This window comes from Vanellus vanellus, assembly GCF_965231255.1.
Source record: "Vanellus vanellus genome assembly, chromosome: 3".
Classification (NCBI taxonomy): domain Eukaryota; kingdom Metazoa; phylum Chordata; class Aves; order Charadriiformes; family Charadriidae; genus Vanellus; species Vanellus vanellus.
In genome coordinates this window covers 120,809,983-120,834,964 of record NC_138907.1, presented here as the reverse complement: position 1 = coordinate 120,834,964, position 24,982 = coordinate 120,809,983, and positions in this window count along the sequence as shown.

The following is a 24,982-nucleotide window of genomic DNA, read 5'->3' as shown; positions in this document are numbered from 1 at the left end:
AGTGAGAAAAGCATTCAGGAGATAAATGGAATTTATCTGACAGTGTAAGTTCAAACTAAAATCTAAAGTAATGCACTGAACAATGTTTAACAAGATTTCAGTGACTCCTGGTGCCTTTATAATCTGCCTCGTCTTTTGAAAATGTTTCCTTTATAAATGCTTATCCCAGCTGTCTAGTGGGATTAAAAGCCTTCCTCCTTGAGTGCCATGTTCGCCAACAGTCTGGGATTTATTTGGCATCAAAGGTGTGGTCATTGCTCCAAGCTATCATCTTCAAGGGCTCATACAGCTACATCCCACGGGAACAACCATGCCTTATCTTTTGATTTTGGGAGAGCTAAATCTTAATGCCCCTGAAAGCACGCACTTGATCAGTGGTCAGTCAGGCCTGTTGCCCTTTACAGTTTGTTCACACATCGTATTGTTTGGATCTTGACCTATGGAGCTGGTTGCCTTGCATGAGGTGCCTTAATGCCACCTGAGAGGCCCTATGGCATCCATGGCTACTGTGCATGCTGGCAGATGTGATGCAATCTACAGGAAACCTGTGTATTCTGAGGTGGTAGGTGAACCCCAGGGAGGGCACTTGACAGTGCCTGAAATAGCACAGGATGTTTATGTTTGAGTGGCCCAGGGGCTGGCCATTTAAATGTCTTTTTAGACTTCACGGACTGCACTGGGTAGCAGCTTGATTCAGTTATTTAACCAGGACATATAATAACACTTTGAGAGACCATAGTATGTCCTGCCTGATTTCCAGCTGGTGCTTCTGAAAAATGGGGTTTTTGTAGGTCATGTGCAAAGCAGAATCAATTCTGAAATTTCCTTTTCACAACAGACTGTGGTGGGACTCCAAAGTGGAACTTAAACACAGAATTTCAACACCTGCCCAGGACACTGGAATTGAATAAGTATCTCAAAAATTCAGGCTCAGCTTATTCTCTATTGTCCTCCCTTACTATGGCTGGAGAGCTATTATTCAAGAATAAAATACTGTACACCGGAGTTGTGTATTATCACTGGAAGATCACAGAATCATAGAATGGTTTGGGTTGGAAGGGACCTTTTAAAAATCATCTAGTTCCAACCCCCCCACCATGGACAGGGACACCTTTCACTAGATCGGGTTGCTCAAACCCCCCTCCAACATGACCTTGAACACTACCAGTGATGGGACATCCACAACTTCTCTGGGAAACCTGTTCCAGTGTCTCATCACCCTTACTGTAAATAATTTCTTCCTTTTACCCAATCTAGATCTACTGTCTTGATGCTGTTGGGGATAAGAGGCTTTCTTGTCCATGGCATCTGGAAGTTAGGACCAACTCTTGACTGGATGGATCTCTTTGTGAAGTATATCCTTGGTTCAGGCATGACTTATTGGGTTGGGTGCTGGGCTCGCAGGTTAAAATCCTGTACAGTATCTTAAGTGGGATGTTGGACTAGATTATTGCAATTATTTGCTCTAGCTTTGATAGTTCTTCAAGGGTGGAATCGATGCTAACAGAGGTTTTTAGCATTGCAGGTTGAAAGTTGCTATCTAAATGCAAACATTTTAATCATGAGCTTATGGGAAGACAGACACTGTTATGTATCAAAGAATGATGTTACCAAGGTGGACAGGAAAACTACCTATAAACATCATAGCAAAAATTGAATTTTAGCTCCCAACAACAATAGTTAAAAGAAAGACCTTTTGATAATGCAAACAATTTAGTAACTTGGAGCATAAATTGATTTATAACCTACATAAGAAAGGAATTTACTGGGGCAGGTTATTGCATTGAAACTATTAAAAGATTTCATATTCTTCCTTCAAGACAGGTGATGCTGTTTACTGTCATTGGGGATCCAGGATTAGATGATCCTCTGATTAGATCAGGAGAGCAACTCTTCTATCAAATATTCAAGATGGAGGAATTTTCCTTAGGCTTTATACAGAATTTACTCCTGTGTCTGATCAATGATTAAGTTGAAAATATACTTTTTCTGTGTTATGAGTTAGAAATTGGCTGATATCTTCAGAAATAAGCCACTGTTGCATTAATCAGTTCTACCTTGCCAACGGGATTTACAGGGTTAATGTTCCTGAATACTCCACCTGGTAAATTACTGCTCCTACACTCAGTTCAAACTCAATTTCATTCCTTCAAGGTTTTGGTAATTGTATCGCTAGGCAATAGCTGAGCTGAAGTTTCCTTTGAATCTGAAATTGTATAATTGAACTTTTGAACTGAAGTCCACCCATCACTTTCTAGCCACACTCCTTAGTGACAGAGGTATTTTTCTTTAGTTTGACGATAGCCGATAACTAAATCCTTGGTTTTATCTTTACCTTTAATGCACTGCACTGTATATTTGTTTGTGATTTTACCTCAGTCAAAAAAATCTATTATTGGTACTACTCCTTGCATTTATAACCTACCTTTCACTGCAGGCTTTCTAAGCACTTCAGAAGCATTAAGTACCATAAGAGGTCTATAATGAAGATAAACAATTTCAAGCTCTGGGGCAGAGACTGTAATTTTCCATATCTTACCAAAGCACAATGGGATGCTGATCTGGTTGGCCTCTAGGCACTGTTGCTATATAAGAAACAATAATGTGCTGACATATTATAGATGAGGAAATTGGGGTACCAAGAGCCACCACAGAAATTTTCAGAGTCTAGATCTTCACAAATCCTGAAGATTAAATACAATACACGTAAGGAGAAGAAACAGTATTCGACATATATAGGTACACTTTCACTACTGCAGTAGTAGAGTATATTATGAAGGGGCTCTGTTAACCTGAGACATTATTTTACTTTTAAACATCTTTGCAATAGTTTTGTGTCTGTTATCTCTTTTTTATTGTAATTCGTCAGTGTCCCTTGCCTGTCATTAGGAAGATCAGGAAGACCCTTGGAAACTAAATAATCTATTTGTTATAAGACATTATATTAAAACCCAGCTTTTGGTTTCCAGTTGTGTTAGGCACTGTGCATAAGAAGAGATGTTTTTCCTATGCAGATAGTCCATCAAGAGGACCACTTACACGTGAAGGTCCAGATGCACAGGCAGAGAGAAGAGGGAAGGTTGCTTGACTCACAGTCCAGAGCCCAGCAATTACTCACACAAGCCAATATCAAAGAAGCTTCCTCATGTTGCTTTGCAAATGCATTTCATTCTTAAGGTAGAAGAAACACACAGATCATTGGGATTCTGGGGTTAGGTTCCAGGCGTGGTCTCTGGCTGAGGGACTCATGGCTAATAAATAATGTACTTTTTTTGTTGGTTACAAAAATATTTTGAGCTTATTTGTTTCAAAGACTTTTCAAAAGAAATCTTCAGCTACCACACGGTGTGCTTGGTTTTTCTCCTGGGTTATACCTGATATCTCACATGGATCACAGAAGGCAGCTGAAAAATGCTGATGCTTTCAGCTGCTGCTCAGGGTGTTTTTTTAACGCTGCCTGAGTACCATACATCCAAAAATTGTTCTTTACAGCACAGCAATTATTAAAATGCCTCATCAACAAATGTTTTGCATATACATAAGGGAGCATGATCACATTGGCCAGGTCACTTGTGAAGTTAAGGAAGCTATTAGTTACAGGATAGATAGATGACTACGGAAGTTATATTTATAATTGTATTCACAGAGATCTTAGCAACAAATAGGTAGTCATGGAACATCGGGATGAAGGAAGCCATAGGCCTCTTCTTAGGGAAAAAGTATACTCTACAGTGGGAAATGCATTCAAAACCAACAGCAGAAGCATTGGCTCATCAACATGATGCTGTAAATTAAGCTAGCAATGCTTCCCCTAGTTTTTTATTTGGTTCTACAGCTGTCTTGACTCACCATCTTTAGATGCCTAGACTATGTGGGCCTCAATGAGAAGGGTGTGTTTTAACCAGCCTCCTCTGACTTAGTCGTTGGTTTGATGATGATAACTTGTAGACGAGCATCTTCTTTTGCTTCTTCAAATTTACTTGAGCCAGATGGAGACCATGGAATTGTCTAAACGAAGAGGAACTCTGCTGATTTCCCAGTGATGCCAGCTTTGAGTTTATACAGGCGCACTTAAAATTGTTACCTGGCTTCCTGCTGTTGTTGCAGAACAACAGGTGATAAGAATTAAAAAACAACCAAACCAAAACCCAATCAAACCAAAACCAAACACACACACACACGCCCCCACCCACCCCCCCTACCTAAAGAATGCGTACATCAGATTTTATTAGCCTTTTTAGGCCTCTGACTGATTTTCAGGCAGTATTTTTGAACATGGTCTCTTAAGGACATAGAATGGCCTGTAAAGTGCCATTGTAGGGACCTAATTTGGCTGCTCAAGTCATTCGACAAGTCTCCCAGGGCTTTCTGTATGGTCAGTGGAGAGAAACAGACTGCAGAGCATGACTGAACGCATTCTCAGTCTCTCCTGGGAGAAGGACTTTCCAAGCTTTGGGGCTTTGTGCCATTTGTTTCTGTGTAACACAATAAAAAAAGAGCTTCATTCCACTTGGAGTCCTTGCGTACTTCTGTAGAAGAAGGAGTTGTTAATCCCAGTGATCCAGTGCAAACCATGTGTCCGCTCACATTAAAATATTTGGTTGTGCAAATAAACTGGGGTGTCTTACTAAGGTTTCAGTAAAGGCTTTGGTTGTCTGTGCAAAGGACAGCCTTTGGGACATATTGCTCCATTGAAGCATCATTCTGACAATCCAACAGCTTTAAAAAAATCCTCTTTCCTTTCTCATTACTATTAAATAGCACACTTTCCTCCCTTGATCAGGGAATAGCCCTCTACATCTGACTCCATCACCTTTCCGACTTCTGCACTATTGAAGGGCAGAACGGTGAGTTAACCATCTGTATTGGGAATTTTTCTTGCAATTCATTGTGTCCATATTCTGTTCTTTTATGAATATAAATGCCACAGAATATCTGGGTCAATGATGTCGAAAGTTCTTTTTCTCGCATCTTTAATTGACTAAACTTAAAACAGGCCCTTTTGTGAACTTCTTTGGGCTGTATTGACATCAGTTTCTTTTAAAGAAAATGTCAGGGAATTTTGCTTTCAGGGGTGAAATCATCCTATGTTTTATACGTTTCACAAATCCTTTTACTGCAATGGGGCTTGAAAAGCACTCACACTGCTCATTGTTTGAATGTTTGGACCTGTACTCCACTTGTTCATCCTTGTCTGTATTTTTTAACTTTTGTAAGAACAATTTTATGCCCTCTCTCTGGTCCCATTTGAATTCATTTCTAGACTGCTAGGCTCTCACAGAGATTTACAATACTAATTAATTAACTCTCACATTTCCCTTGGGTTGTAGGTAAAGATTATTATCCCCATCTTACAGGGGTCACCGATGCTCTCCTCTTATTCAACCTTGTGTAAATCAGCAGTACCCTCACTAAAATCAATAGTGTTATCCTGCAGTAGAATTGATATGAGTCAGAGAGGAATCCGGTCCAGAAAATATACAGCCTGAGCTTTACTGTGCTTAGATGCGCGTTTCCTTCATGGGACTTTGAGAGATGAATAAGGGTGAGGGTTCCATGGGGAATGTCCTGGAGGTGGGATCTACTGAAGCCTGGAAGAGTCGATTCGACTGGGGCCTGAGGGACAGACAGCTCCTGCAGCATTCCTGGTGAACAGAGGAACACTCACAGTCATACTTCACAGAGAGATACTCCATCCAACCCTCTGCGTACAGCTTGGGCACTTGTAAGCTCTCAAAGGGGCCAGGAGCTGGGGTAGGAGACGGACAAGCTGAATGCAGAGAGACAGAAGTGAAGCTGGCAGAGGGATTTTGTAGAAGCCTGGTCCCCTTCCAGGATTTCAGTGCTGTGCGTGCAGATGAGATCTGAGTGTGATCAGCCGGTGCCTACCCACACTGATGGTGTGATTCACAGCCAGTGCAAATACAGCTTTGGGAACAGATGCCATCCTTACAATTCATAACGAAGTACTTTGGCAGGCTCTGTCCTGGGGTGAGAAGCACCTTCTCCATGCCCACAAGAAACAACAGTGTTGGCAAGGCATGTTTCTAAAGGCTTTGTTAGTTCGGGAACAGACTGATCAGTACCTTTCAGGTCTAAGCCCAAAATAACTTCTCCAAGGTCAGACAGCAGAACGGGAAATAAATACTGGCTCCCATATGTCTGCTCTTACTTTTGGGTTCTTTCCCCAGTTAAGTCTTTCATTTAATGGACTTGGTCTTGAACTGTGCTTGGTGGTGGTTTGTAGCAACTCGTAGCAGCTGTATTTATGGTGGCTCTACGGGCACCTCTTGATCTGTCTCTCCCAGTGGAATTGTCTATCAGCACTTTTTATGAGCTTCTTGATTTAGAATATGTATTACGAACTTTGAGAGCACTCTCTGGACAATGACTTGTTTATGGTGCTCACGTCATTCTTAGTTCAGAGTGTTTATTAGCCCAAGTCTCCCTGTCACTATATTACTTGGGTATAATATAGATCTTTATCTTCCATGTCCTTTGATTTTTCTAGCCATACAGGAGACATACCAACTCTCCAAGTTTTAACAATTGTCTTATTAAGATATTTCGTACCTTTCTTCACTAAATCTGGCAAGTACAATAAAGCAATTCCTCCAATTTACATGCTGGACATGCATCTGGACACTTTATCTACTCCTTCCATTAAATTACTGTTGCTTTTGCCAGATTATATTGGTGCTATCTCTGACTGCTTGAAAGATAAGACTGGCAAATAAGATTAAAAATAAACACAATTATTTTTAAAAGCCTTTTGTGCACACATAGTTTTTGAAATCTTGGTGCAATTAAGCCCTCTTTTTCCTCAAAGAATTCCACCTAGGGCGTGTTATCTTTATTGTTTGAACTTTACTGAGGGCCCTTCTTGCAATTGGTGGTCCCGTGACGTGAGGTACTATATGAAGAAAGGGGAAAAGACGTGCCTTGAATAGACAGAGGATGAGTTTTTACCCCTGTTTTACAGACAGGAAATTGAGGTAGGGATGTGCCCCAGATTGCCAGGAGACCTGAGGCAAGATAGGATTTAATTGCGTTCTCCTGATTCCCACTCTAGTATCTCAGCCATTTGACCAGGCTCCCTCTGAAAAACTGTGTTTATGAAATCCCAACCGCCTTGTTGGCCAGTCCAGCAATCACAGGACATTGCCTGCAGCGGGGAGCGGGAGATAAGGGCTTTTGTGGGCATTGTGCATGGTACATCCTTGCAGCTGGTATAGCAGGTGCCGCCACTTGTTTTATTGATGTAAGTCATTTGAAGGAATGGGGGACCTGAGCAAATTGCCCTCACGAAAGAGGAAGGTGGAATATTAAACTAGAAAAACCAGGAGAGGATGTAGGAATATTTTTTACAGCTTTCTCCCTATCACTGGAGTTTCTGCGCTGTCTCTCCTTTGGCCTCTGTCAACTGTCTCTGTCACTGTGCCACCTGCAGCCTCTGGTGGTTTTCTCCACCGGTAACGATGGCCTGGTGTGGCCTCAGCAGTGATTCACTGCCTCCCAGCCAAGCCCATCTAGATCTTGCCTTGCAGTCAAAGACATGGCTATCCCCATAGCAAAGGTGGCAGAGGAGATCCGTGTCTTTGACTCTAATATGACAGTTCACAGCCCCATGGAGGTGAAGGTTGTTTTGGTCTAAGATGCCACCGCACAGGGCAGCAGCAGGATGTGGCCACACACGTGTGCTGTTTTGATGGTGTATCCTGGCAGCGCTGGCAGGGGATGCACGGTCCCCCCACGCCCCTTAACAGCAAGATTTAGCACAGCTCATTGCTCAAGCCCACAGTCAGGAACACAAGTGCAGGGTGACGAGGCACAGAAAGGCTGGTGGGGGCTGGAGGAGATGTTACAGATTCCACAGTCCTTTTTAATGCGAGGTTCTCTGATACACGTCTGCTCATGCAAAGACCGCGTGCCCACTGGGCTCAGTAACAGTGTGTGCTAGTCAGATACCAGTTTGGGCAATTCCTTTTTCCTTACCCACATATCAGTCTCAGTATGAGCTGTGGAAATGTTGTTTTCTCTTCTGTTTTGTCCTACCCTGTTCTTTTCTATTCTACAGCAGCTGTGCTCCAGCCCTGAAAGAACTGCTATGCTGCAGCATCCATATAATAATGAGCTAACAAACCAGTTGTGTGGAATTTCCTTCTTTTTTAAATTTTATGTTACTGTTTTCCCTCATCTCCTTGTAGATTAATTCATCATTATTATTAATTCACCAAATGCCTTTCTCATTGCTTGGCCACACACTCAGTGGGTCTCCTCGCAATCTTTCCTTCTTGCTTCCTTGTAGAGGGATACATCTTACAGTCCTTACCTCACAGTTGCTTTGCGGCCCTGTACTTCTGTACTGCTATAAATATCTCTGAAAGAAATCTCACTTCTCTGTGATTATTTCCTAATTAACATTCCTAGTCACTTTGCTCATTTCTTATATTTTGATCTTTTTTTGAGAAGGCTCCCGTATCTCTTGCCTTAATCTCTCATTGCTTGCTCCATCTACTTTCTTCTGTTCTTAGTATTTCTGCCCACAGTTCACTCCATCCAAGGAGAAACTAAGTTAAGGAGACACCAGTCACTGCCGTGAAGCCTGAGGGAGGAATGGCAGCGAGGATGCAGGAGGGATTGTGCTGAAATACGCCATTCCAGTAGGAAAAGGCTGTTCCCAAGGTAGCAGGAGCAACGCGGGTACCTGTTCTTCAGGGGCAGTGGCTCTAGTCTTTCTGTGAGCAAATCAGCATCTGTAGGACATGCTGGGTGTCCCGTAGCTTTTCAGGTTGGTTAAAAGTTGTTTCTTATTGTATCTTTCTCACTGACCCTCTCTTTTCTTAATTAATTTTCTGACGCCTGCATTTCCCTTACTGCTCCCACTCATACATGCCAACAAAGCTACTTTCCTGTACAATGAAAACCTCAGGCAAACCTGGGAGGAAGGGAGGGGAGATGATATTCTCCAAAATTCAGAGGATTAAATGATGACTCTTCCAGGCTGGCCAAAATATTTTTGGACAGTGCCCAGCACCACCATATCGTAATCTGTCATTTTGGCTCCCGCACAGTAGGTCTGAGGCTCCTTTCGTCTAACTTTAAGTATCCAAAAACTGTCCAGTGAGGTATGATCTAATCATCCCAGGCTTCCTTCATAGCCAAAAGAGAAAGACAGGGCACGTCCTCTTTTCTGCTTTAGAAACCGTTCTCCTCTTGGGATAAATTATCATCTGGGTCCTCCCCATATTTTTTTTTTTCTGTTGATGGATATAGATTTATGACTTCTTGAGCAATTATCTCACATGTAGACTTTTTGAAGTCTGTAATGTGCAAGGTATCAAGGTAGAGCAGGATCTAGGACAGCAACAAGAACAACAAAAATGATGATGTTATGTTAGGGATTGGAATAAATCTTTTGAAACTAGAAAGAAGAGCCCCTCAAGAAAAATAATAGGAATTACTTTAAAAAAACAAAATGAAACAAAACCCCCCAAATGTGGAGCAGAATAACCAGGGAACACTAGTGGGGTGGTTCACTGCACGCTCCCATTTAGCGTAAATGGTCATAGTTTGATAGCGCTCTGGTGACCAGGATCCTCCTAAGTGGTAAAAAGTGCTGTTTTGGGTAAATCATTCAGCTGACGAGGCTGTTGGGTGCATTATAAACGGTGTAGCCTATGTGGTTCATGAAAAGCTAGGCCCATATTACGGACTGGGAGATAACAGTCCTTTGTTAGCAAAGGATGTAAGCTTTGGAAGCTGCATTCCTGTTAGATGGCAACCGAGGAACCTGCTTGGAAATAAAGAGCAGAAAGAAGAGACACGAAGCAACAAATCTTGCAATAAGATGAAGATTTCAGGGGAGATGTGGCAGGAACACAGGGACAGCTTAGAAGGGACCTTCATTTCTCTTCATTAACTTGCTTCCAAATTTGCTTAGGGTTTTATATTCTGCTTTCTGAGAATGAATAATAAACTACATCTATACTAGTTATCCCAAAAGTGCCAGAGCCTCGAAGCTAATTGTCCCCTGAGGCCTACTGGCAAAGTTTAGCCACATCCTTCCTGTTCCCGGCCTCTGGAAACTCTCTCATCCCTGGAATAGGAAGGCTGCCTGCATAGAGCCCGAGTTGTTTGGGGAGCAGTAGCTGAGCATGCCAGGGATCTCACAAACAATTTAACAACACGGGAAGTCTGGCTGTAGCTCCCATGCATGGTTGAGTTGCAAGGTGTAGTAAAAGTGGTCCTCCTCAAATGCTTGTTTTGTGCTGGAAAAGCAAATCCAAGTGGACAAGGGTGTCTTCCTTGAAATACCAAATTAAAATTTGTAGTGGTGTTTGAGCAACTCTTGGGACATCTGAAGCCCATGATGATTTTAAGAGATGCAAGAATAGTTCCTGTAAAGCAAAAGGATCAGTGAGGTCAATTCCGCCAAGCACTGCCTTGGAATGGATTTCTCATCAAATTAGGGACAACCTTGGAGGAAAACAGTTGAGTTTTCAGATAAACAGAAGCTATTATATGGTTCTAGGCAAAGCCCAAATTTGTTTGCGTGAAAGGGCAAAGAGGAACCCAGAAAGGTTAACAGGTAGAAGCCAGAGTCACCTTGTGAGATATTTGCACCCAGGACCTTGGGGGCAGGAGGGGGAGAAAGAAAAAGAAAAATTGGTGTTGTGGGCAGAGTCTAGAAAAGTATTTGAAACTGTGAGCAGCAGAGCTGTTCAGGGAAATGGGATGCTGTGTGCTAGCTCTGGAAAAAACCCCACAACCTAACCCAAAATATGAGTGCATAAATTGTACGTGATTTACCGTCATTTTTCTTCTCAAGGGATCAGCCCACATGCCCTGAAACGTGAACTGCTTGGATACAAAATAATATTCCCTGTTCCCCTGACGCAAAACCTTGACAGGATCTGGTTCCTTCTGTTCCTGGCATAATCAAAAGGAGAACTGAATGAAACAGTGTGGCAACAGATAATTAATGATATCTCAGGTCTTGGCAATTTTTTTTTTTTTTTTTTTTTTTTTTTTTGCCAAGCTGAGAGAACATATCACCTCTTGCATCATCCTCGCAGAAAATATGTCTGCTGGACTCCTTAAACATTCTCCTGAGTTTTATCTGGTGTGATCACAGCCTATTCTCAGCAAAACCATCTGAGCTTTGCCAAACAGCAGGTGCTGGATGTGCATGGAGAAGCAAAAGTTTCTGTCTTTACAGCAAACATCCCCTCTGGTCCCAGAGCTGAGCGTTTGACTGATTTTGTCAGTGGAGAGGTGGACCAGAGAAGAGTGGAGATGCACAACTGCGGGTTTAAAACATGACATAGGAGCACGCACCTGGGGCTGCAGCTGTTAAAAGTTAAATTTATGTCCTTTTAATTTTGCCTGATGCGTGAAATCTGTGTGTCTTTGCAAATGCAATGGACAGGCCACAAGCAGAGCTGCTGGCCTGGTGAGATGAACGTACAGAAACCTCAGGGACTGCTCCCAACTCTACCACCCAACGATCTTCTTAGTCTGCTCCAAATATTGCTCTTCCACCAGATTCCCAAGCCTATGACAATTCAAATCTCAATTCGTTACTTTCTAGTGTCTAGTGCATAGCGAGTTCAGTATGGGTGCAAACTGCTATGTTTACTCATTTTAAACTAATGTTCACATATGTAAATGAGCACACATGAGAGAAACCTCGACGATGGGAAATTTAGCCTCAGCGCTGCATGTTGTAAAGCAGATTTAGTAATAATAAAAGAATTGATCCACTTGCGTTGCAAGATTTCGTGGTTTATGTATGTGCAGAGATTTAAGGATATAAATGTTGAACATTGTTGTTATTTAACAATGAATTCCAACAGGTTTAATAAAACATTTGCTTGTCAGTTTATGACAAAATTGCTTTTAATAATGTGCAGTGAAAAGCCTTGCATTTCAGGGATATATAATATTTTAGTGTAGTTACATTTGGAAAACTCAACACAAACTTGTCTTAAAATTCCCTACGTTTCCAATCTGGCATGTGTTCTCAGTGAGGACGGATGTCTCTGTCAAGTTTGAAGAAATCATGAGAAAGACACAAAGAGAGGAAGCTCCAAACAAGGTGCGTGAGATGAACCGGCTGGGCACATTATGCCTTGCCTTTCTAGGAGCACAGGTGTATAAGGAAATACGTTCACTTTTAGCTACATTCAATATATAATAAAAAAGAATTTGTTTTTGAGTTACCTGAATGAAAAATGCATCTTTCACTGTTAAAGGACAAACATATTTTCCTACTGTGGTGTAACTCAAAATACTATTCATCTACCTGCCTGCCCCCCAGTAATTCACCCTTGTGCTCTGTCAAAGCAATGAGAAAATGGAGCCCTATAGGAATGTTTTTTAAAAAGTTACGAAGGATAAAAATAGAGGTCTGCAGAGGATTAGCTTTATGGTTAAGGCATTGGTGTGAGAATTGGGAAATTTGTTTTCAGTTCTAAGCTCTGTGCATTAGCCTCTCTTTGCCTCAGTTCCCCATCCTCAGCATCCTCGTTTACTCACTCTTTGGATATCTCCTCTATTTAGGCTGAGGTCAGGGTATTTCTTTTTACTATACATTTGTATAGTCAGCAGTTATGGTTGTCTTCTGGGTACTACTTTAATATACCTAGAATTTTTAATAATTATGATAATAGTAATAAAGGAGGAATTCTACTGCAAACATTCTTTCAGGGCTGCCATTCGCGCTGTTGTTTCCTTGGCAGAGGAACCTGAAGGTAACTGGGAATTCATCATAGCCTCCAGTTTTGTTGATGCGTCAGGGAAGTTTACTGCAAGCTCCTGAAACGCAGGGCTTTAAACTTTTTAAACCAGGTGCGTGCAATTTTTGCAGACTTTGCGCTTTTGCAGCCATTGCAAGCCTGGCAGCTCTTTACAGGCTGCGGTGGAATCACATGCGATCTGTAATGAGCTCCACACCTGCTTAAAAGGACTAAGAAATGGCAAGGTCTTTCTGACAGTTTTACTCTGGGAATAACTCCAAGAATGGCTAGCATGACTTTTGGGATATATTTTTCCTCTGACTCCCAAAGAATATTAAGGAACAAAGATGACCAAGGGGAAAGACCTTATTCTATGCGCAGAATTCCCACCAACTTCAATAAGGGCACAGGTTTTACCTCAAGAGTTCAGTGCTGGAAAATAATTTGACATTACAATGGAAATAAGACTTTTGGAAAAAACCACCAAAGCTTCTTTTGATCTTACAGTAGCTCTCTGTAGTTTTGGGACAAAAAAATAAGCTGCTTAACTTTGTGTGCCTCATTGTCCTTTATGAAAATTGTCAATGAAAATGTAATTTATTGAATAAAAAAAATTATTCAAATATTCTTTTATAAAGCACAAGTCTAGTCCTGAAATGAATGGATAGGATTTCCTTGACTTCAGTGATATTAAGCTTAATTATAAGAGAATTTGTCAAGTGTCTAAAAGGTGAATATATCCATTTTATTGTAAAAATGAAGATGTAGGGAAAAGATCCTATATGAGACCCAATGTTGTTTACTGTAAAAGCTAAATGTTCACTTCTGAATTAACATACAAAAGGTCTGCCATCTTTTAAAGTATTTCTACTAGATCCCCTCTGTCAAAGCAGCCACAGGCTGTCTGCCCTAGTTGCTCATGCTCATCCTTATCCCACCTGTTGTCTTACTATTAGCATAGGTGTTTCTAAAATCATTTTGAATTGGCCTTTCATGCTGCTCCTCATCCTCTACTTGATGAATTTTCAAGTATGCTCATCCTTTTCCCATTACCTTCTTCATGGTAATGGAAACTCCACAGAAATATACCCAAAATGATCAGATCACCTGCTTTCAAATTCCTCTTTAAAATAGTCTGTTCTGTGATGCCCTCAAAAACCATTCCCATTCATATTGACTAACTTTTGCCTCATCGTTTCCCCATATTGTTCCATCAGAATACACCCATCTGCTGTCTCCTGTTTTATATTCTGATTATAACCTCTTTAACATAGGAACCATTGCTTTCTCGCTTCTTTTAAATTATCCGGTACAATTTTGTTCTTGTCTGTGACTAAGACTCAAGTATTGTGGAAAGAAAATATAGTTATTAAGATAGCTTAATTTAAAAATAAAATAATGTTTAAGTAGATACCTATTTTGAGTGTGTTTCAACTTTGGCTTAGGATCAAACAGGTTATTATTACATGTGAACTTACTGTGAAGATCTTGAAAAACTCTCTAAAAACCTGTTTAAAAGACTTGCAATCTGATAGAAATTTCTGGGTAATTAAGGTGGCCTTGCAAGTCTTGGGCTGAGTCACCAGCATTCCTAAAATAGTTGACATTACTTCTGCCTTTTCTCTCCAGGATTTCTCTAATTCTATTCTTTAAGTGGTTGTTCGGAGAGCTTTTATTCTAGTTTTTCCCACCAGCTGTTTGGCCTAAATATAAATACTTAACGCCATATGAGATGCCCAGTATATCAGTGCTCATCTCTAGCTGTTGGTCGGGAAGACTGCAGGTCTACCATAGGTCTGAATCTTAACTAACCTGAAGTACCTCACGCAGCTCTAGGCGTCTCAGCAATTGAACCTTGCTCTCAGTGGCACAGTGGTTCTGTTAATAACTTGTGGTTGCAGTCATGTTCATGTAGTCTTATGAAATATCAGTCTTTGTGTTCTTCTGGCAGAGTCTGGGTTTCATGCTACAAGGTGAAGCCATAAAGATCTTCCTTTCGTAATTATCAGTGTTCAAGAAGAGTTTGGACAATGCTCTTAGATATATGGTTTAACTTTTAGGCTGCCCTCAAGGAGTCAGGAGTTGGACTTGATGATCCACGTGCGTCCCTTCCAACTCAGGATATTGCAGGATTCTCTGATTATTTGTTACTAGCTGAGATATCTGCTCCCACCATTTCTGTTCCATAAGGAGAAAACCTACTGGCCAGGCAGGTCCTACCTAGTTACGCCTTCCCTTGTATGCTCTTGGGGCCAGCATCAAACATTCATCCACCAGTGGTGTACATGGGAGTTTCTACAAATGCTTTACAGCTCCTATATCCCCCTATGACTTCCGTTTTCAAAAAATTATGTCGTCCTAGTCATGCTGTGTGAGAAGCTTCATTCTGAGCAGCTGTGGTGGGGCCCTCAGCTGGCTGTCGGTTTCCAGCCGCTTGGGGGAATTGCCATCAGAGTTCTTAAGAAATGTTGCCTGTTTTCCATATGAGAATTCTGCTTCCCATCTTGAAAACAGGTGTGCGCTTTTTCCTCCTAACTTCAGAAGCAGGTGGTTTATTTTCTTTGAAATATTTAGTCAAGGGACATTGTTTCTTAGACACGAGAACTTCGGTACTTTTCTACTCCTTTCTTTTCCGTGTTAGCCTGGCGGCCTCGGCTTCTGCCAGCAGACCATGGTGTACGGTGAGCTGCTTCCTCACCAGCCCGTCTCATTTCTTACAAAGTGGTGTCCATGATATCAGAAGTGGAAACCAGGACAGGGGTATTATTTTTGTTAACTCAGCTGGAGGGGTTATTTCCATAAATTTTGGAATTCAGCAAATAGCGGGAGTGAAATAGGACCCACATTTCTTGAAAAGTTGGTTTCCTGCTCATTTTTCATGTTATTCCTAATAATGGCTGGTACTCCTATAACATTGACGATTGATTGGGCTACTAACTATTTTATGAACACTAAAACTCTCAGAAACCAGATGGGATTATGTTCTGTTTTATTTATAGGAGACTCGTGGTAAAAATATAAGCAGCTGAACCAAGACTGCATGGGAAATAAGTGACAGAACTAAGACAATGTTTGAAATCCCCTTTTATCATTTCTGGATTAAGGTCTTTTTTTTTCCCTTCCTTTCCTAATAGGTATTTCTTGGTTCTTGGTCACCAGTACTTCAGGATTTGGTCCTGATAGGTGGAGTTTGAGAGAGTATTTAAAATTTAACGTCAACCTAATTTTCTCATTTTCAATTTCAATTTTATTTGGTTCATGATTCTAGTTGGATGAACAGACAATTAGACATACTGTACTTAAGGACAAGGAGGAGTACACAGTCTGTATGTAGCCTGAATACCCAATACCTTTAAAAAAATGAAATTTTTTTTGGAGGGGGAGCTTGGGATTTTATGCTCCTTAGCATCGAGTATGTGATCTAAGCAACTGTCTCATGGTGTCCCTCTGAGACAACTAGCAAAGTTCAACTATTTATAGTCTGAAATAAAACATATCTTTACTAACTGTCATTTACTGTAAATGGACTTGCATAAGCACAAGAATATGAAAGAAGATCCATTTTGAAACACTTTTGCTTATTACTTTCAACATAATAAATAACCTTTTTGAGATCCATGTGCATTTCATTTGCATTCTTAGCAGGGATAAATCTCAGGGCTAAACTCTGTTCTTGCCTTTTCTTGCTTTTACTGTAATTTTTATAATAACGGATGTGAGCTACTAAAGCAACAGAAAACATCCCATGAATGTCCCTCAAAACACTTTTGTGTTTTGTGAAATTCTCTAATTCTCCTTTGCTAAGCCAGAACTTCATAAAGCACCTGAAAAACTTGAACAATGAATCTTTAATTGTCCAGGCTCAATTCTCTGCTGCTGAGTCCTCTGATAATTTATAGCCTTTCAAAGAGATGTCAAGGTGGGTGTGAAACACTGACGTTTGCTTTAATCAACTTTTTGATCCCATTTGGTTCCATTTTATCTGGCTGCAGATGCACAGGCAGGGTACATAACAAAAGAGAGTTGGAACCATTAACACTTGTTTTTTAACCAGCCTAGTCACAGGATTATCACATTGGGGAAAAAAAAAATAAATGTGGGGTTTATGTACCTCAAATTTGGCAACACCATGGCAGAAAAATGATGAGTGACTGACCTGAGCGTTAGCTTGAAAGAAGACCTGGGAATCAGACTGCATTAGAGCAATATAATTGAGAGCTTACTGGAGGGGAGATATGTCTGGGAGCAGATCGGCTCTGGCTGGGTCCACGCTGCGAACACTGGACAGTGTGACCTTTTGTGACGGGTCTGCCTGACAATTTACGGCACTGACATGAAAATGGGGTGCAGGAAAGAGGCAGGAAACCAGCTTTTAAACTGCTAGGCTAGAAAAGATGCTTGGACTGCAGAAAGAATAGCACATCGGCACAAAATTCTCTGGATTGGAACAGGAGGAGGTGACAGGTACAGGAGTCTGTGTAACGTGTGCTGGGGGGTGAGTATGTGTGTATGTTCGTGCCCAGTATTGAGGCATTATCATTTTGAGGAAAGGGGTGATATTTTAGTAGGCTTCAGTCCTTCTGGCACTTAATTCAAGCTGAAATTGCCTTTTAGACACAGTTTTTGCCTGAGAGTTGAAATTTCCAATTTATCTTATTTAGTTTATGTAAATTATGAACATTACTTTTAAGACACATACATTGATGTTTATGAGAGCGCCAAGATTTTTCTCTCATAAACCAGCCAAAAATGTCTTATATAAATTCTGTGTTGTAGATTGGCTATTACAATTGCAAGATCAAAATTATTCTTGGAGGTGATAGCTAACACGGCAGCGAAAGACCTTTTTCTGTTCTGTTTTTTTTCTTTTTTTTTCTTACCAATTATAATACTTAATAGAGGAAGTCAACATGTTCCTACCACTGCAAAAAATGGATTACTGAAAAAATTCACAGCTTTGGTATATTTAGGGAGTTGAGCTTAGAAGTACGAGTTCTAGTAGTTTTTCTTTGAGCTTTTTTTTTTAATACAATTTAAATAAAACTCTTCAAAATCCTACAATACCATGTAATTGTAAAATAGAGTCTGATCCTCCAGAACGTTTCAGATGGAATTCGTTTCATCTGAGTTTAGCTGTCCAGTGAGTCATCTACAGTCAACAGAAATATAGGTGGGTGGTTCATTTCATGAGATAGGTGTCTAGGATAAACAAGATGGATTAGATTCTGGAGGTGCTCTGGGGTGCATCTAACCCACACGGATTTCTCTCCAGGGGAAGCCTGAGGATGGAGTGGGAAATTCCCAGGTTTCAGTGAGGACATGGCTGTGGCTAGTGCCCAGCTCTGAGACTAAAGAACTTGTGGGTTCTAGAGTTTAGGTACAGCTGCTGTCTCTCCATTGTCTACAGAGGGTATATAAATATAGTCCACTGAGACACTAAATGCCTGAAAGCTGACGCTGGCTGTGATGGCTATGTTTTGCTAACTTGCAGCAGCAGTGGGGTGTAAGTGCTGATTCCTTCCCTACTCTGGTGGTTCTTACCTTGCAGTTTATTGCACATTCCTAGTCCAATGCGGAGAAGGTCCATGTGAAGTGGTATGGGGTCTTCTCACTGAATGACCATGTACAGCCTCATCCTATATAGAATCATAGAATGGTTTAGGTTGGAAACAACCTTGAAGATCATCGAGTTCCAACCCTCCTGCCATAGACAGGGACACCTCCCACTAGACCAGGTTGCCCAAGGTGACGTCCAGCCTGGCCTTGAACACCTCCAGGGATGGGGCCTCAACAACCTCTCTGGGCAACCTGTGCCAGTGCCTTACCACCCTCAAAGTGAAAAACTTCTTCCTAATGTTCAATCTGAACCTGCCCTCTTCCAGTTTAAAGCCATTCCCCCTCATCCTATCACTACATGCCTTAGTAAAAAGTCCTTCCCCAGCTCTCCTGTAGGCCCCCTTTAGGTACTGGAAGGCCGCAATAAGATCTCCCTGGAGCCTTCTGTTCTCCAGGCTGAACAGCCCCAACTCTTTCAGTCTCTCCTCATAGGAGAGGTGCTCCAGCCCTCGGATCATCCTTGTGGCTCTCCTCTGGACACACTCCAGCAGGTCCATGTCCTTCTTATGTTGGGGACTATAAGATGGGAGCATGTGTACGTTTATGTCTGCCCGTTCTTTGCATGTGTGTGTGTGTAGGGGCAAGTAAATGTTCCCTTGGCAAACAAAGAAGACAGATATTTGTCAGTTTTGATTGGCTCCAAATATACCTTCAAGGAAAAGTGAAATATGAATGCTTTACAAGTCTTCATATGAATCTAATGAATTTATAGGGTTAGGAATGGGAAATAAAATATCCTCTTAGATGGGTCCAAATATCTACAGCTTGAAGGCATGCTCAGAGGAGCCTAAATAATGGAAACTTTGGAGCTTTGGGTGAGCCTGTAGGGAAATACAAATTCTGTGGCAGGAACCTAGCCTTACTTTTAGTATTTCCTCCCTCCTCTTAATAGCGCTTTCCTTCACAGCTGCCGCATTGTAATTTGACAACCCCAGAGCACCTGGAGATTAGGCTGGCTGCTGGATTGTGGAGAAGATCGCCAGAGCTCTGGTAATAAAGCTGTGTTAACCTCATAACTGTGTGTTGTGCCTGGATTTACTACTACAAGACAATACACCTATCAGGCTGTTAAGGCCTTCTTTGGTCCTACCTTCATGGCAGTACAGACAAACCAAGATTTACCTATACCTCAGCCTACTCCATCCTCATTGTTTCTCCTGATGAAAGCAAAAAGGCTTCAGCTTTTTCTTTGCCAAAAAGAAGGTCTCAGCATGCCTCTAGCTGTAGCTCTGAGAGTTCCTTCAAACTGCCGTGAGGCCTTTCACAACATATGTTTGGAAAAAAATTAAATAACCCCAGGAGATGTTTTTTTCTTTCTTCTTCAAGTAGGCATGGGGCTAAGCTTGCTTTGTGTCAATGACATTGCAAAGCAGTTTGTACTTCATAAAACTAATAGTTAATGCAGATGCTAGTAGTAGGAGACTGCTTTTCCAAACACGACTTTCAAACAATGCATCCTGCTGAACACGGGCTTTAATAATAGAGTGCTTGGCTGGCCAGCTGTCTGTCAAATCTCTCTCTCTGCATGCTGTAATAAACTCATTCTCTTTGGTGACAGGCCAGGGAAGTCAGGGCTGCGCTCTGCGTCTGTAGCTGGCCCGAGCTGCAGTGGGACAGTTTCCTAAAAGAAGTACTTTTCCTGACTCTCGAGCTGTGAAGGAGAGAAGGGTTCTTAAAAGCCTTATGAAATTGAAAAAGGTGCCATACATTTTTCTGGAGGGATTAGAGCTGTAGCTTTACCCAGTCTTCTTGCAATTTTATTTTTAGCTTTTGTCATGGCCCACTGGTCTGATTTCACTTGAATGTCCCAGTCAGTAAACAGGACGCTTGCAAAATTTGGCAACAGAGTGAAAGCTGGAAATTTTTTTCCAGGAGTTCTTACTTTCAACAGCTTGCCTGGACCACAGTCATATGGACTTTCCCTGTTATTCGGCTTTGGGGGAAAAAATACCCAGGAATGTCTGCTTTTATTTCAGAATACAGGATTGTTTCATAAAGATTTTTCAGCCGTCCAAAGCAGCTGCTTTACATAGTGCACAAATAAAACCTTGCTACCTTTTCTTTTCAGCTTTGTTACAGGCTACTTTAGAAACCACTTAAAAGGTATTTTTAAATGCACAACTATAATTATGAAAATGCACCCATAATCATCAACCAAAACCATCAGTGAATATGGAGAGATAGTAAAAGACTAAGGAAACCCAGCGTGAACCCACTGAGATACAGGAAAGTCTTCAGGTTCCCAGTTGCTCTCTCTTCTTACAGGGGCAAGCGGGGAGCAGAAGCAGGTAGTAACCCCAGTCCAGCATCTCTCAACCAGACGCTCTGCTCTTGGGCTAATACAAAAGGTGCTCTTATTGCCACCTGGGAGTCGGTCATGCCCGTGGCTTGCCAATAAGCCGGCGTTCAGTCTGTTTTGCACTGCAGGAGTTGCACAAAGCAGATTTAAGAGCCTGGTCAGTCAAACCTTCCACTTGTAATGCTGGGGGCCGGCACCTGGTGAATTCAGCACAGCCAGGACACTGCTCTGGTAACCTCTGCTCTGTAGGAAGAGGCTGCAGCACATACACTGCCTGAGCATCAGCCTCAGCCCTGTTTGGGAGAGGCTGCCTGCATCTGGCAAGGTGCCCCGTTGGTGTGTTTTATGTTCAGCGCTGTAATGATACACAGCCATTCCATCAGTCATACATTTTATACCAAAGACCTTAATAAACACTGCTGTACATATTGTGTCTCCCATAAATACATTTCTATAATTTTAGTGGAGACCTTCACACTTAAATGGTATAACATTTTTTACAGTTAATCAGCGAGCGTAAACTACCAATGCGGTAGTGTGTACGTGTAATGAATACAGAGCTCAGTCTCACATGTGAGAAAAGAATCCCTCCCTGCAAATTTAGTAATTCAAAAGTCTCCAGATATAATAATCAAAATGCCAGTTCTGTTCCGACCTGCCACATCCTCAAGTGCTTCCCTTGCTACATTTCCTCAGTATGTTGCATAGACATGACAGAAAATTGATCTAGGCAACCATTTATCGACTTACCTTCTGGTATGAAAAATTGTGTATTAACCTGAACTGAACTGGTTCATTGTTCCCTTCCTTGACATTCCAGAGAGAGGAAAACCCTCTCTTGGGAAAAGAGATGCCTAAATTACCATGATACGTCATTTATTCGTCATTTATCCTGATTTTCTACTGTGTTTGCGTGAAAATGCTGACCAGTATCAAGCCTGATTACTGAGTGGTGGGAATTTCAAAACAGATAAAACTTGATTAGAGTCTGAATTATGGAAAGGCTCTAGAGTGACTACAGTCCAGACACGGGAGAAGTCACGTGGAAGAATATCTTCTATGCTCCAAAACAGGACAGAGATCTTAGCTGGAGCATACAATTTATTACACATCAGGAACTACAGCTGTAAGATATGATTCCTTAAGGAATTAGGCTTTATTCATTTTAGTGTTCATAATATTAATAACTAACATTAAAGACAATTGTTAATTATTAAATTAGATTATTAAATAATAAATAATCCCATTAAATGGTGTTTCTTGGAAGACGTAGATTCTGTAGCCTGAGGGATCTATTTGTCAAAGTCACACATATGGATAAAAATGGGGAAAAGTTGAATTAAATTGGGTTTTGACCATTTTTTTTAGATGACCCTTTAATTGAAAATAACATTTGAGCAATTAACCTTAGGAGCATGGAAGATTTAATTGATGTGAAACCCAAATAACATCAAACTTTCTGCTACATTTTTGGCTGCTCTTTATGTTCCTGACTACAATCAACCTATATTAAAACTGTTTATGACAGACCTCAACAGTCCTGAGAATAGTTCAGTCCTTGGCCATTTTAAGATGACTCAAAGTGGCCAGGGAGGTGTATTGAGAGACACAAGGAAGGTTCTCGTTGCCACCGGACACCCCTTGGGTGGTGCAGATGGCATCACCAACTCCAGGCCACCTTGTAACCTCAATGGAGAGGCCTGTGTTGCAAGATGGGGTGGCACACACAGCTTTGCTTCTTTGGACAGTGTGACCTAAAAGAGCTTTCAGGTTGTTTTAAGTGTACATCTGGTGCCCTTTTAGTAGACATCAGGCTTGGGGGAGAGAAAAATACATGAGTCATTGTTGCCCGTTTTTCTCCTTAGCTGTGTGGAGCGTAGGCAACTGCATCTTGCTCAAACCCTCTTTACTCTTCAGTACTGTGCTGGTAAGGATCCAAGACAGAACTTCCTCTCTGTGGTTCCCCCTGAAGAATAATGAGTTTCACAGATATGAAACCATAATGGATGAGTCTTTCTGTTTCATCACTATGGGCGCTTAAAATAAATCAGTCTCTAAAAGGTAGAGGAAAACAAAAGCTTGATTCTCATCTGATGTAAATTGACGCAACCCCATGGAAATAAATGGAGCTCTGCCAAGCTCTACAAAAGGACAATATTGTCTAAGCTCTATGCATATTCCAATCTGCTTGCAAATGTACAAAGAAAGAGAAAAAGAACACGTACGTGTTCTTTAAAAGAAATGCTATTTAAAAATATTAAAGGAACTTTGTGAAACTGGGGAAATTGTAAATCTAGGTTAGTTTATAACAACAAAATGTTAATTTCCTTAAAGTATTAGGATTTTCTTACTATAACTATTATTCTCTACATGCCACACAATATAATTATGTATATTACAGTGATTATTATTAGCTATTATGCTGTACATAGTATTATAATGACTTCCAAAAGGAAAAGACTTGCAAGCAATGGATCTGGAAACAGAGGCACTGAGCTGGCATAACCAGCCCAAGAACACCGAGCAGATCGTTGACAGAGCTGGGAGTAGGAAAGTGTCCCCTGGCTGCTGGGTTAGCGATGCTTCATACCGAAGTGTTACTGTAATAATAATAAATAGAGGTGGGATACACACCTTTGGCTCTGGGAGAGGATTGTTTTCCTTGGAAGGGTGAACATCACCTTTAGCACAGTAACTTTTTTGGGAGGCAAATGTATCTAATTAAGTTAAGTGATTGTCAAGTGTATTTTAAGTTTAACAAAGCTCATGTCATATTTTATTTCCTTTTTACATTCTGTACAGTAATTGTGTAAAGTGCATGATTTACTGTGGCAGCATTATTCAAACTTAATTACAGTGTTAAGAAGCAACCATAACTTGAAAGAAAATAGCTACACTGCTGTGGGGATCCACATGGCAGCTCAGTTTTTAAAAAAAAAAACATTTTTCTTTTGTAAAGAAAATAAATCGTGTAGAAAACTTTTTGGCTCCTGAAATCACATTTAAGATAAACTTTCAGTAGGCTTCTTAAAAGACTGAAACAGCTACTTTGTCAAGGGATTTTAGATCTTTCTTTCTTTATATCCATCTTGTGATTCATCCCTATACATACACCAGATGTTGTCCGGTCCTTAGGGGTATATTCTCTTATATGTAGGGCTGAATCCTAAGAAGGAAATAAAAGGATTTTAAATATTATTATATAGCAATAGCAAGATATCTCTGGTGGATCAATATGTCTGCTGGCTAGAATACATAGTAGAGACCATTCATTCAAAATACCACTTTTATACCAATGGAGATAGCCAAGGAGTTTTTACCCACATTTTTTTTCTCTTAATAAACAAATTAACTCTTTATTTATGGAATTTTAGGAGTCCTTCTCCTTAAACTTCTAAAATATGTACTCCCTAGTAAATGATACATTCTAGGCTCTTATTTGTACTTTGCAAGGTGAAGATTAAAGGGAAGACAAAGGCATGGTTCTTGCTCCAGACCCAGAATGGAATTTTCAGTCTTTAATGTTTCTGGTGCTTAAAATCAATGAAGCATCAGCAAACTTTGCATTTTTGTGGAAATGAGAGGTTCCTTGTGACTTCAAAAGACCATTTATTTTCCAGGTAAACTGAACAATGCAACAAGACTCTTCTGGCTGAGGTAAAGCATAGGCTGCAGAGCCATCTACAGTTTACAGGCACTGATCTTGCAAAAGCCAGGACCTTTGTTGCACCTTTCAGATTGCCATCTGCAGGTGTTGTATTTATTAAATCTTTAATGACACAGAGGTGTAGATGACTTCCTTAATGAGGCCTGTGTTGATAATTAATGGCAATGAGATCTTGGTAGCAGGATATAGCTACTAATGCTTCCTCTTCTTTTCATTTTGTTGGGATTTGGGGTGCTGGAAAAGTATTCTGGGGTGAATATCCTTTTTGCCCCTTATGATGTTAGATGAGGGTAGGGAATGCGTTCAGCTGAACTCAAACTCAAACTTTAAATTGGACTGCCACATTTAAGAAAACGGTAAGTGCTACATCTGAAATTAATGTATCTAATATTAAGGCTTAAGTACATTCAGATGATTTCTCATTCCAGGATCAGGTTTCACTTTCAAGCTGTCCCTGTTCCATCTGATAAGGGATAGCTTTCTGCTTTGGGTTCTGCTTGTAAGTTATAGTTATTTTCATCGTCTTTGGAGAATGATGACAATATGGAAATTGATCAAACCACAGTTTAGGTCAGAGTCACATATCTGCAAAAGGCCATAAAATCCACTTTTTGAGCTGGGCTGTGTTCATCTCCTCTAGTTTTCTACCTGCCTGTTTCT